This window comes from Passer montanus, unplaced genomic scaffold (genome assembly GCF_014805655.1).
Source record: "Passer montanus isolate IOZ18808 unplaced genomic scaffold, ASM1480565v1 scaffold115, whole genome shotgun sequence".
NCBI lineage: Eukaryota > Metazoa > Chordata > Aves > Passeriformes > Passeridae > Passer > Passer montanus.
The window spans coordinates 23872-37853 of record NW_024358167.1 but is presented as its reverse complement, the minus strand read 5'-3'; the positions used below and the strand labels follow the sequence as shown (position 1 = coordinate 37853).

At 45.7% G+C, this 13982-nt stretch overlaps 2 protein-coding genes across 3 annotated transcripts in view; one reads left to right on the top strand and one right to left on the bottom strand.

Annotated features, from left to right (window-relative positions):
* STAG1 (stromal antigen 1) overlaps positions 1-4017 on the bottom strand; it is a 149031-nt gene extending 145014 nt beyond the window's left edge. For both annotated transcript variants that reach the window (XM_039696878.1, XM_039696881.1), the window contains exon 1: positions 3957-4017. The gene's annotated coding sequence lies outside the window, so the exon portion shown is untranslated. The remainder of the gene's footprint in view (positions 1-3956) is intronic.
* An 8221-nt stretch (positions 4018-12238) lies between these two features.
* SLC35G2 (solute carrier family 35 member G2) overlaps positions 12239-13982 on the top strand; it is a 9202-nt gene continuing 7458 nt past the window's right edge. Inside the window, exon 1 of the mRNA XM_039696896.1 lies at positions 12239-13506. The gene's annotated coding sequence lies outside the window, so the exon portion shown is untranslated. The remainder of the gene's footprint in view (positions 13507-13982) is intronic.

Genomic DNA, 13982 nt, shown 5'->3' with positions numbered 1-13982 from the left:
TTCTATCTTGAGTTGTTATACCCCATATTTAGTTGTTTAGCTTCCCCCACCCCACTGGCTGCTGGTTTTGTATGTTATAGTGGGGTTTTTTTTAATTGCTCACTTTAATTTCAGATAAGCAATAGTTACAAGGTTGTGATAAAACAGCACAAACTTTTTCTTGTTTTAACACTAAACTATTGAGTCTGTTAACCAAGAACTTTGATACAGCCACTGTGAAGAGGAGGGGCAGGAAAACAGTTCTGGAGCTTGATCAGGGAAAGGATTCTTAAAAGTACTGCAGTCTACAGAAAACAAATCAGAAGAGAAACCTGTAGAATTGTGCACTACATGGATGAAAGCAGAGAGAAAAACATCCTAAGACTGAATGGATTTTGATTTAAACATTTAAAGCTCAAGCTCCTCATACGCAGTGCCAAACTCTCAAGAGATGTGAGATCAGTTGAGTTTTTTTTTTCCCTTGGATTTTTGAGGGTTATTAGAAGGGAAAGTAAGAGATTGATGTCAAGGCTCTTCCTAGTCTATTAAAAAAGGAGATATATTGGTAAGTGATGCAATCAAGGAGATGAGCTTCCCTGGGAGGTACCCTGGAAGAATAAAGTGCTGATGGCCTGCATCCCAGCTGCAACAAAGGGAAGAAAGCCATATTCCCAGAGAACCAGCCAGGCTCCTGGACACTGTCTCATTTCCTGCTGTACTCTGGGCTGCCCCACCCAGTAAAATGCCCACCCACACCACAAAGCCCTCTCCTCTCCATCAGGCTGGGAGGCACACGAGCACAGAAGCAGAGCATCACCTGCTCCTGCAGGGCAGCCCAGTGCCCCAGCTCCATCAGCACAAAGTGCTCTGAGACTGCACAGGGGCAGCAGGGCAGCAGCACAGGGAGGCCACGGGCCACCAAAGGCAGGCTCCTCACTGTCCCCTGCATTCTTCTGCTACTCAGAGTCCCGTTCACCTGCTGACAAAACAGCTACTGAAGGCTGCCAGGCTCCCTCTGAGGGTCTCCAAACACTGTACAACACAGCGGTGCTGCTGAGCTGGCAAAGGCAGCTGGCACTGGCACTGCCAAGGGACACACAGCACCCCCGGTTTGGCCCAGACCTGCAGGGGCTCTTGTCCCCTCCCCTGGCTCCAGCCAGGCACACGACCCTGAGCTCCACAGGAGCCAAGCTGTCCCTGGAGGAAGCAGCCACAGTGGTCAGGGGACAGAGGCTCATCAGTCAAAAGGAGACACTCGGGGTGACAGGAGGGCAGCAAAGGTGATAGCCTGCCACCTAAAAGAGGTGGGAAAGCACTAACTGAGGATAAAAGAGCACTAAAAAGAAGTTAGGTATGTTTATCAAGATAATGTTACTAAGTGAACAAAATCCAGTAAAGCCTAGAAAGCACAACCTAGTTCAATTTATTTACTTATAAATTAATCAATTTTTAATTTTCACCCTACCTCTACCAGTACAGCCCAATGACAAATTAGCTTGTAAAACACAGCAAAAGGCAGTTTCAAAATAAGCAAACAAGGAGTGAAATCCAGGTTTCAAATCATAATGCACTTAAAACAGTAGAGCACCAAAGCAGATCTGTCTGAAGCTATTCCCTAAAAATTATAAAGTGATAGGAAACAAATGCTATGATATGAGGAATCCAGGATACAAACAGACAATAAATAAATGTTGTTAATGATGTCATAACTAGGAGACTGGTTTCAAAGCTTAAAACATCTCTGCTGGGTACAAAAATGTACCTAGAGTTTGGAAGAAACAAAAGCTGCAAATGCTGTCCATGCTGGAAGACAGATGTTTCCTAGGAAAATTTTAGGGCAAGTCTCTGAAACACACAGATTACATTCACATTAAATGCATCCTCTTTTAACTTTTTTAGCATATTTTAATTTTCTTTCCCAGTGGTTCCTCTTACAGCTGCTATTATACTTTTACCACAAAAAAGAAAGCCCAAACAAATCCAAGTCTTCTTTCTGTATTGTCAAAGTCGGCATGATGACTTGTACCATTTTATAATAACAAAAAAGCAGCATTTGAAATCAAAGGATGTGGAGAAACCAATGTTCCATGTATGCTTCCAGCAGCTTGATGCTGAACAAACAAGGCAGCCTCTTTCTTCAGTGCTCTTCATGAATATTGAAGACTGCAGCTAATGAAATGACAGCACAGACAACTGCATCAGCCAGCAGCATCAGCCAGAGCTGCTCCTGCTCCTTGCCAGGAGCCAGGGGAGAGCCTGGGCTCCCCTCTGGGGCCACCTCAGCCAAGGACTGACCCTGTGTTTGGGCTGCAGCCCGTGCTAGCCACACGGGGAAGCTGGCCTGTCACAGGCCAATCCCCTTTGTTTCACCAGGGACAATCGCTCCCCATGTGGGTGCCACCCTCCCCTTGTGACAAGGGTGACAGCAATCTAGAGTGACCCCAGACACCCAAGCACAGGCTAAGGCAGATTCTCAGCCCCCGGGATGGCCTGCAAAGCCTTCCATACTTAATAACAAGTGAAAGGATGAGGGAAGAGCAAGGGACTCTTGTGAAGAGCTCGTCACAATAAATAAAAAAATGAATGAATGAAGAACAATCCACCTTGAACCACTAAATCATCAGCATCAGAACACAGTGCCCAGTTTGGGGGCCCAGACTTTGAGATATGAACTGACAGAAGAGAGTCTATAAAGCTGTAAGCTGGGTCCGAGGACAAGAAAACCAGAGGCAGAAGGAAACACTGAGAAACTCAAAGATGTAGTTTGTGTTAGAGCTCAAGGAGGAAAAAAAAAAAGGCAGCTCATGGATATTGAGTACACCAGAAACAGTTCACTACGACAAAATAAAACCCAAAACTTAACTGCAAAATATGTCAGTTAAACACTGGAAACAAACCAGGCAGTAAGAATATACAGCACCAGAGTAAGTTGCTTAGGAAATGCAGTGAAATTTTCAGCAACTAAGAGATTAGACAAGCAGCTGTCAGGAACACTGTAAATTGTTGAACCCCAAGACAAAGGGATTATTAACTCAAGCTCTCTCTCCATTGTTGGGTTTTTTTTTCGTTCTGTGTTCTTTTGGGAACAAAGAAAGCCCAGAAGATTCACAAAAGTGAAAGTAAATAAATAACCATCCTAGAACGAGTCCATTGTTCCAGTAAAACACAAGAGTGCACAGAGGTCTACAGCTTTAATATCCCTTAATGGCTGTAAAAGCAAGATGATTTTGGACTTAAGAGTTGTGACCCTAGGGATTCCAGCAATGCACAAAACAAATCAGTGAAAAAATTTCAAATAAAATAATTAGAGAAAAACACACTCCAATACAAGTTCTTTCATTAAATAAAACCACAACAGTAAAAGCCTTTCTAGCATCTATTCTCACAACACAGCACATTCCAGTTAGAGGATGGAGACATATAAGTGATGAACACTTTGCAGTTTTTCAAAAGTGACCTACTGTTCTTAAAGGAGAATAATTATAGGACTAAATAATAGAAAACTCCTACTTGAAAGCCAGGGATAGAGGACTGCAGAGCAGATATTTTAGGAAACCATTAACCACTACAACATTTTGGGTAGTGGTCTTCAAGAAATCATACTTCAAGGTTAAATCTCTGCTAGTAATACAGGAACAATTCTTATCAGCTGCAGGATAAGGAAAAAATACTGCAAGGAAAAGAACATGATGGGGGCAGGGTGGTGTTAATTTTTCCCATCACACATGATCAGGACATTTAAAATTAATAGGATAAAATAGTATTAGAGCCACTGGGTTCCAGTGTTGAGAGCATGGACACTGACACAACAAAGTGACCGACGAGCCCCCAAGACAGGAATCTTCCACCTGGGATCACAGCCACACTGAGACACTGTTGTCAGCACATGTCACAGTTGAGAAGGCCACGATACACAGAGTGTCACCATACAACTTCAGAAAGCTTTAAGCATTCCCCCACACACAGTAACACCTTACCAACATCAGAAGGCCTCAGAGGTCTGCCCATACACAGTAGCATCAGATCACCCCAGAAGGCTGCAAGCATCTGTCCTTCCTGTTCTTTAGCCCAGCCTTTTATCCCCTCATGCTGATGCCCTGCACCTGTGTGCCCTCTGCTCCCTTTGGTGGTTGGTCAGTGCCCTGGGCACTCCATGGCTCATTGCTGTCAGTGCTGCTCACCTGCTGCTCACAGCTGTGCCCACTGGGGATGGGGCTCAGCCCATCCCAATCACCTCAAACTGTGCCTGCACTGTAACTGCACCCTCAGAATGCAGCAGCACCAACAGCTCTGACCTCAACACCACCAGTCAGCTCTTGGCCAGTTTAAAAGCACATGATTTTGCTCCCTTATTTTTTATTCCACTGTGACATTCTCAACTGCCCAAGCACACGATGTTGTTATATCCTGCTGGGTTTACTGATCTCCCCATCCGGTATCTGTTCAAGTTCCTCTGGGAGATTTCATCCAAAATACATGTCCTCTCCTAAACAAAGTTAGGAAGAACATTCGTTCCTTATCTGAGCCCTCAGTAACTTGCCTGCTTCAGAGCAAACAAGGATACAGCACAAAAGACACCTGACTGACAAGATCCACCTTTTGGCAACTTTATGGCCAGAGACCAAAAAATCAAAGCCTGGTTCCAAACCTGGGGAGTTATGCCTCCCACAGTCTGCTGTTCAGGAATGGTTTCTGTTCACAAGTGGCTGCCTGATGTGTTTTAGACTCCTGCCTTTCCCAGAGCTGGAACTATGCAGTGAAGGTTACTCTCTGTGTGACACAGACTAAATGCTCCTATGCAAAACCTGCACAACCACAAAATCTGCCAGAAAGAGATATCCGAGTCAAAGCTGCCACTCACTATTTTGCAGACAATTATAAAATGATCAAGCAATGTGGATTTTTTTTAAACAACTGAGAAACAACGATCTCATTAAAGCCACCGGCCTTTACCATAAAAGCATGAAAACTCAGCAGGAATTACCCAAGTCCTTAGAAGATATATTTACCACACCTAAAAAACCAAACCAAAAAAACAACACCTTTTGGCAACTTTATGGCCAGAGACCAAAAAATCAAAGCCTGGTTCCAAACCTGGGGAGTTATGCCTCCCACAGTCTGCTGTTCAGGAATGGTTTCTGTTCACAAGTGGCTGCCTGATGTGTTTTAGACTCCTGCCTTTCCCAGAGCTGGAACTATGCAGTGAAGGTTACTCTCTGTGTGACACAGACTAAATGCTCCTATGCAAAACCTGCACAACCACAAAATCTGCCAGAAAGAGATATCCGAGTCAAAGCTGCCACTCACTATTTTGCAGACAATTATAAAATGATCAAGCAATGTGGATTTTTTTTAAACAACTGAGAAACAACGATCTCATTAAAGCCACCGGCCTTTACCATAAAAGCATGAAACCTCTGCAGGAATTACCCAAGTCCTTAGAAGATATATTTACCACACCTAAAAAAACAAACCAAAAAAACAACCAACCAACCCAAACCAAAAAAACCAAACAAACAGAAAAAAAACCCCAAAAAACTCACTAAAAAACAAGAACACAGAACCAAACAAAAACCAAAAGAACACCCCACCTTAATCTCATATTCAAAAATCAATTTGAATACATTTTGTTGGAACACCACAAAAGTAACCAATCTGCAGCTAAAAACTTAACACAGGAATTTCCAGTCCAGACAGTTGATTTGTCAAAGGCATGGGTTATTTGAAATTAGATGGGAGTAACTGCCTAACAAAACCCATCTCAACCACAGGCGTGCTCATCTGAACCATCTATAACAATGGAAAAACCAACATTCCCCTTGGGGATTAAAAAAAATCCCCAGCAACCAAGTCCCAAACTGCCTGAGCTTACAGCTAAGGAAAAATAATACAAATGAGGCTGCCCTGTGTATTAATTTTTTGTTCTTTGTTGGCTATTAATAGGCGAGTGTGGTGAATGTAAGATGATATTCAGATCTATTCTAACCTTCAAGCAGCATGTTCTTCTCTTCCTTCCCCACAGCTTTTTGTCTTCCCATCCCAGGCCCCATTTCAGGGAGCTCTGACTGCAAGATCAGATGCAGGAGCCACAGGAAGGGCAGGACAGCTCCTCCACTGCCTCAAGACCCCCCTGCTGCTCTTGGGTCTTCCCTCAAAGAGCCTGGCACACCAGCAACAGCTTGTCCAGAGATGAAAATGGACACCTTTCTTATATACATATATAAAACAAGCCACTTGAGGAGCTGCAGGAGCTGCAGTCACTTTGCACAACACCACTCTCTCTACCAGCTGCCCCACCACACACAGGAACAACCTGTTCCTCTCACCCCTGACACCTCCTTTGGTGCACAGAGCTCCCCCTGAATTTATTTCTCCTAAAGAGCTGGAAGTCACTGATTTTGTCCATTCCCATGCTCTTTAATTAAGTAATTGTTCCACGCCAGCTCTTCCCTGTGTCAGGCTCACTTCTGCCAGTGAACCTGCACACAGGCTCAGGGTTCCAGCAGCAGAATTACTGCAGTGGCACTCTGTGACACTTCACAGTGCTGCTGCTTGTCATTTACCAGGCCTGTGGGTGAAGAGATCAGAACTGGGGAACTACAAATCAGAGCTGACTGTCCCTCACGCTGAATGCTTTTTGTGACCACTGCCACACAAAGTCATTCTCTTTTGACATGGGCATGAATGCAAGCACGAGCTACAAAGAGCAGCAACACGTGGCCTCCAGGACAGAGGCAGACACAATAGCTCAGCCCTGGATGGGGGTGTTATCAAAGCATGGCTTTAGGTCAAGGAAGTTGTTTGAGGGACAGACAACAAAGGAGCTGACTGCCAAAAAATTTATGGGCGAGGAAGATGTGAAAGGTTATTCTCAGCTGTGCATTTCACAATAAAACTCCATCAGTGACATGCCCTGCCAATAGCCCAGAATTTAGTGCAGAAAATGCTGGTGGGCACCTCCTGCCATGGCACAGGGGCTCCAAGTCCTGCACAAATGCTGCGGATGATGCTGATGAATGGCACACTCTTGCAAAAGGCCTGGCAATCCTCAACGGTAGAGATCACCAAGAAAACATTCTGGAAGTTCAGAAAAGGATATACATTCAAGCCTTAGCAGTTTTGTAACAATACACTTGACTTGGGGAAACAAAATGTCCAGGAAATAATGGCAGCTACAAATGGCAACTCCACCCCTCAAATGTGACACTTTGCTTCCCTCGGTTCTTATCCCTCAGCCTTATCTCTCAGCCCTTGTCTTTCCTTCTCAGCTTTCCACCAGGACACCAACAGCTCTGAAACAACAACTAGCAATGAGAAATCAGAAAAGTCAGGCATACCAATGGAAAGGCTTGTCCTCCCAGCTCTAATGGCTCTGGCACTCACAAACATTTACCTCCAAGACAAGAAATTCCCAATTCATTACCTGCTCAGGCAATAGGATTTACCTAAGCCCCCACATCAGTGCTTTCTGTCCTTGATGCTGGTGCTTTACATTTCCACCAACATGAACTTAAGTGTGTAAAAACTTTCTCTTGCAAAGCAAAAACAGCTTCTCTGGTTGCTTTTAGGAAGAAAATTCAGTGTAACAGCTCAATATGGAAACACACCTCTCCAGGTTCTGAGCATGTCCAGTACCTTTTACAACAGCACAATAATTAGTATTCAAAACTTCCCTAGACCATTTTGAAACAGGAATTAAATTTCAGTTTCATCTTACTGCTTTGTCAGAGAAAACTGTTGCAAATGGAGCTTAAAGAAACAAAAGATATTAAAAAAAAGGAAAAGAAAAAAGGAAAAATAAAATCACTCCTCTGACTTGGGAAGCAAAAGAGATGCACAAACCCAGAAAAATGATGCCATTTCTTCTGATCAGCTATACTGACCCTTCTCAGAGGGATGGGAAAGGACACATTATAGGTGAATTCTATTTGATTTATGTGAATACAAGCAGAACAATCAGCTAGTGCTAAAATAGAAAAAGCATCAAAGAGCCTAAGGGAAACACTGGGATCATGGAACTGAAAGGAGGTGAAGAATAAACAAGCCAGGCTCTGAGACTCAAAGGGCAAAGTACCCAAAGCTGTGGCCAAGGCTGGGGAAGAGCTTCCCTCCTTCTCCACTCTCTGCCATTGCCAGAGCGCTGTGTGCAGCAGGGCACAAAGGTTACAGATGGCTGAGCACAGTCTGGGGGCAGCCAAAGGAGGCAGCCCCTCCAGTCCCAGCTCCGTGTGCAGGGATGGTCTGTGCACTGCTGACTCGCACTCCCTGTGCTACAGTATTTATTTTACAGTATCACTGCAACCATTTGTTTGGGTTTGTTTAAGCCAGTAGCCAACAGGAACAGGCCCACAGGAGAGTGCTCTGTGTATATTCCTTCTCTGTCCTTTTCTCCATCTCCACTATCAGTAATTATCAGTGCATGGCCCGATTTCCACTGAGCTCAGGAAAACAGAGATCCCAAAATATGTAAGCACCTCTCTATCATTAAAAATATTCATTTCTTAGAAGAGAGATGCTTAATTCCTCTCCCACAAGCAATGTCCTATTAAAGTAAGGATGTGGGAAAAACAAAACTATCAGACACCAAAGAAGCCACATAAGAGAAGTACAAAAAAACCAGACTTCAAAATAAAATTCTATTGCTTGAATCAGTGCTTACCCTTGAACATAATCTATAGTTATGTTTACTCTCTCACCTAACACTGATGTTACAGTCTAGTGAGCCTAATTTAGTAGAAACCATTCTAGAAAATAGATCTGCAGGCAACTAAATAAACTACAGCATTCAGACAGGGAAATCAACCTTCCTTTTACATAAGAAAGTTAAGTTCCACAAATCATTCTCACAAGGCCCTCCCTTACGCCAGCGGACTGTACTTGACAAAGGTTGCTTTAATTTCCAAGAGACATTTAACAAGATTCTTCAGAAAAGGCCCTTAAAGAAATTAAGGTGCCATGGCAACAAGAGACCTTGCATGGACAGGTTACCTGGTGAAGAGACAGGAGACAAAGAGCAAACCAAGTGGCCATCTCTGCCACCACAGCAGGGCCCCAGGGGAGTCCAAGGAGCGCAGGGCTTGGAGCACGAGGTGTCCCTGAGAGGATCTGCAAGGTCCCTTCCAACCCAAGCAACGCCTGACACCGTGAGCGTGAGCTGCAGGCCACACTGGGACACTCCTCCAGCTAGAACAGAGTGCTGATGGCACCAGGCTGCTCTGGCAGGGCAGCAGCAGCCCCAGGAAGGAAGAGCAAGCACAGGCTGCAGGGAGCAGGGCTGGCAGGGGGCAGCCAGGGGTGAGAGGCACCCACAGAATCCCAGCCGTGCTCACAGCAAGGGGCTCCAAGCTGAACATCCACACCCAGCACAGGCTGAGCCAGCCTGAACCTCTCATCTGAAGGATCCCCATCTCCAGGACCATTTTTCTCCAGATGTATTCCTGCCACTGGCCTTGCATCACCTGTATCCACTCCTGACTGACAGCCTGGCTGGATCCACGCAGTGAGCAGAAAAGCCTCCCTGCCAGGCAGAGCAGTTTGCCAGGTGGGGAATTCAGCCCCAGGGAAGGTCAAGGCAGCAGCAGCACAAAGGAAGGGAGAGCTGCACAGCTGTGGGGACACAGAGCCCTTCAGCTGAAGCAGCCTGGCAGAGCAGCTCAACCATCTTGAGCAATTCCACTGGCAGCAACCAGCTCATGTGGTCTTAATGAACAGATCTAGAAATTAACAATGCAAAACTGGCACACCGAGCATGCACTTAAAGTGGAATTCATTACCCACTGGCAAATGAAGTTTCATTTTCCACTTATAAACACAAACATGTTGGTATCTTCCAGGTCCCTGGGGATTCTAACCCTAAAAGGAGAGAGAGAAACCCTCATGTGGGGGAGAGCAAACAGATACTCAGCTTGTTTTTGGACTTTGGTTTCAAAAAACACCTCCACATGGTGTGCTTTAGTACATAAAGATGTATTCAAGATTAATTGTTTTGATTTTTATTATTTTATTGTAGAAAAATAGTTGACACTTAGAAACATTTCTGACACACAGGATAATCCCTAAGTAACTCTACAAAGAAATACCTTTTTCCTATGAGCTGAACAATCTGTCAACACTGTTTTCATTCAGCTAATCTGCCAATATAATACAAGCCTGCTATTTGTAGAGTTACAGAATATAAACTCACTAGATTTATTTATAGAATAAATAACATATCTGCTGCTGAAACCTTGCACAGCAAGGAACACAGTTGGCTGGATGTTCCCTCATGCTGCTTTCAATACTTTTGGGAACCACCTGAAACACCCTGCCCTTCAGCTGAAGGGGGACAGGCTTAAGAATTCCACCTCCTGCTCCTAATTCTGAAATAAATGATTAATAACTGTGTGACTGGAGCTCACAACACACTCCCACTCTCATGTCTAATAATGCTGACAGCTGTGGCTGAGACCTGTCCCACCACACCACGTGCAGCCTTTTTGTGTCTTTTCAGACCCAAATCCCCTCTGGGCAGGATGAGCAGCAGCTCAGGGACCGGGTGCTGGCAGCTTTGGCCAGCCAGTGGGCACAGAGAGCAGCACCCACCAAGTCAGGGGCCTGGAGGCATGAAAAACCTTGTATCTGCACTACTCGTACTTCATATGGAATTTATAAATAGGCATTTATAAATAGGCATTCTCTCCCCAGATATTCCAAAATTAAGGCAGAGTTACCAAATTTACCAAGTTCACGTCACACCTACAGTTCAGAACAGGACACAGGTGACACTTTGGGCCCTGATGGATCTCCTGTAGGAGGCATCCTGCTATCTCAAGCACACTGTTATTATTTAAAAGCGTTTTCCAAACTATAAAATGCCTGCAGGGATGCAAATGAGGAAACGTGGCAAAGCTGGCAAAGCCAGGAGCACAGATCCTTCAAACCACAGGGAAAGCACCTGAGTTCCTGGGTATTCTCTCAATGACACAAGAGCTGCCAAGTGCTGCAACCATTGCCTACAGTCACACTTCCAACAGGACATGTCAGAAATTAAATTAGCACATCGCCACAAAATCACAACTAAGGACAAGATTCCCTCTGCAGTCCCTCCCCTTCAGCTCTTACAGCAAGCTGAAGGTGAGGTCTGCCTTTAAAAAACAATCACAGTGCACCTTCACAAAACAACACTTATTTTTGAAACTGTTTTTCAGATTGAAAAGTTGCAAGAGGTCATAGTAACACTCTCTAAACCACATATTTTTAAGGGAACAAAGAAATAGGTTTGTGTGTTCTGATCACATATTGATCACCCAAACCAAAACCACATCAGCATGGAAAAGCAAAATACTGCATGTCCCTGAATGCCGTGGGTAGAAGCAACAAAAAATTATCTACCCATGAATTCAAAACTTTGTAGGATTTCCCTTTCTTCTCCAAGAACAAGAACCAATTCTAGTCCTTTCTGGTTTTAGCCAAATGAGCAGACACAGTGGCATTGCAAGTGAGAGATAACAATCTGCAACTGGAGTTTCAGAGCTCCACTGATAAATGAGAGTGACTACAAGAAAGCCCGCGAAACTTTGAGGAAAGTAGGAAGTATCTTGCAGACGTGGGCTGGCATTTTAGGTCCTGAAGTCAATACAGCAGATTGAGATATTGCACTTCTTATCTTGGCACCAGATTCAGCATCACCTCCTGGGTCTGACTCCAAGCACCAGAAGCCAGAGCCTCATCCCAAGATGCAGCTTGGGGAGATCCCAGAGAGGCTGATCACCCACCCCGCAGTGCTGCAGCTGAATTCTGGCTTTAACATTCCTGCACAACTTCAGCAGTGCCTCTTTCAGTGTGTCTTGTGGTAATTACAGATCTGGCACTCTGGGATTCTCAGCAGGGTGTGAGAGGCTTTTGTGCATGTTACCAGAAAACAAACCACAATATTACCATAAAGGCATGTTCTCATCCCACTAAAAGGGATGACTTTCTTAGAAAATCATCACAATTCAGATTTCTCTCACTGCATCCTTTCACTTCTATGGGCTCACTTGCCCATTAAAATGTTATTTAAATTACCAGTATTTAGCCAACTTGTACCAGGGCATGTCTTTACAACCAAGGGAAAGAAACAAGAGATTCCACAGTCACCAGCACAAACTCGAGGTACATTTTGTTCTTTCTAATGAAAAATATTAAGTTGTTGAGTTTCTGACTACCCCAAGAAACAAATTTTGTCATGGCATCCAAATATGAGCTATGATATCGCTCACAAACCTTCTCAGCTCTCAAAAGGTGCAGAGCAGTTGCAGAAGAAGTCACGAACAAGTCTGCACAACATGAAGGGCAGGCTGTGGCCAGGGACAGGAGGTGCCAAGCTCAGAGACCCCAGGCACACGGCTCCAGCAGCAGGGCTTCAGCTGCCCTCACAACTTTGGACCACAGCAGGCCAGAAATGCTGTCCCTCAGTGAACCAGCCAGCTCCAGCACTTTGTAAAATGTTAGGAAACACCAGAGGCTGTGAACTGCAGTCCTCTGGACAGAGGGGCTCTAGATGGTGAAGTGCTCTGAACCTCCAGAACTGGCATTAATTGTTCCCCCAGCTTCAGAAAAGCTTCGTTCCCACTACCCACTCTCACTGATGTAAATCCACATGTCCATCAGCAGCAGCAACATGGAATTTCAACTGCACACTCTCTACTGAGCAGCCAGTAAAATTTACATCCTCTCAGATTAATCAGCCCCCCTGCTCCTGCTCACAAGGAAATCCTGCTGCATCACGGGTTAGCGTGTCATTTCAAAACCTCTGCACCCCTACGAGTGTTTTCTCAGGCTTTCCAACAAAAAGTCATCACAGTTGAGTCAGAAAGAAAAAAAAAAAAACACAAAGAAAGAATAACTGGCTTCTAATTCTGTAACAGGAAGAACTTCTTCACGTGGCCAGAGCACCTTTTGACAGACAACCTGCACACTGCCTTGTGGCCAGTGATTTCTTCAGGGGTGGATGGGTTACACTGTACAAACACTCATCAAATAACCCTGCTATAGCACTAGGCAAGACCAAGCTGCTTTGGATCCAAAGAATTTGCACTGATCCTTCTCTCACACCTCTTCTTTTTCACTAGTGTAATAACATGGAAAAGTTACTGAACTCAGACATTAATGTCATTTATCCCACCAAACACAGGACACAGTTTAATAATAATTGCATTGGTGGTGTGATCTGGAGAAGGTTTTTCATTCTTCAGCAACCTCGACAGTAGATGCTACCACTACACTAACTCTACACAGCTACAAAATTGCGTGAAATGCAACTGAAATAATCAATACTTACAAAGCAGCTCAACTCAGTTTAATTAAACTCACAGTGTCTTCCCAGAAACTAAGTTTTTTGACACTGGCATTGGCAGTCATGTCCCTTTAAGATTCTCCATGGATACTACAACTATTTTCTTTCTCCCAAGTCACGCTTCCTCCCTGCCACTGCTCACACTCCCTGCTCCATCCCAGAACACAGGGAAAGCAGAGTGCAGCTGTCCACCCCTTCCCAGGATGGGCCAGGTACAAGAGACCAGCACCCACCACCGGAGCCTTCCACTGCTCCAAGCACAACCTTTGCTACGTTAGAGCCCAGCAGGGCAGGAGCCCAGCCCGGTTTTGTGCCTCTGCCCCGCTCCAGCACCGGCCACAGGGCACTGCCCGCACTTGGCTGCTCCCGGAGCCGCGGATCGCTGGATCCCGGCTCCGGTCCCGCCATCCCCGGGGCTCGGCGCGCCGCTTTTCCCATTTCAAACACGGGGCAGCCCCACGGCTGCGTGACACGGCTCCGTCCCCCGGGCCGGCCGAGGGGCGGCCGCTCGCCCCGGTGCCCCCGCGCTGGAAACTCGGGGGTGAGCAACAGGAGCGGCGGGCGGGGGTCCCCGGCCCCGGGGCTGCACCCCGGCCTGGCCCCCCTGGACTCGGGCCAGGCGCTCGGGCGCTCCCGCGGGCTGGGTGCCGGCGGCGGGCTGAGCCGGGCCGGGCCAAAGGCGGGTCGG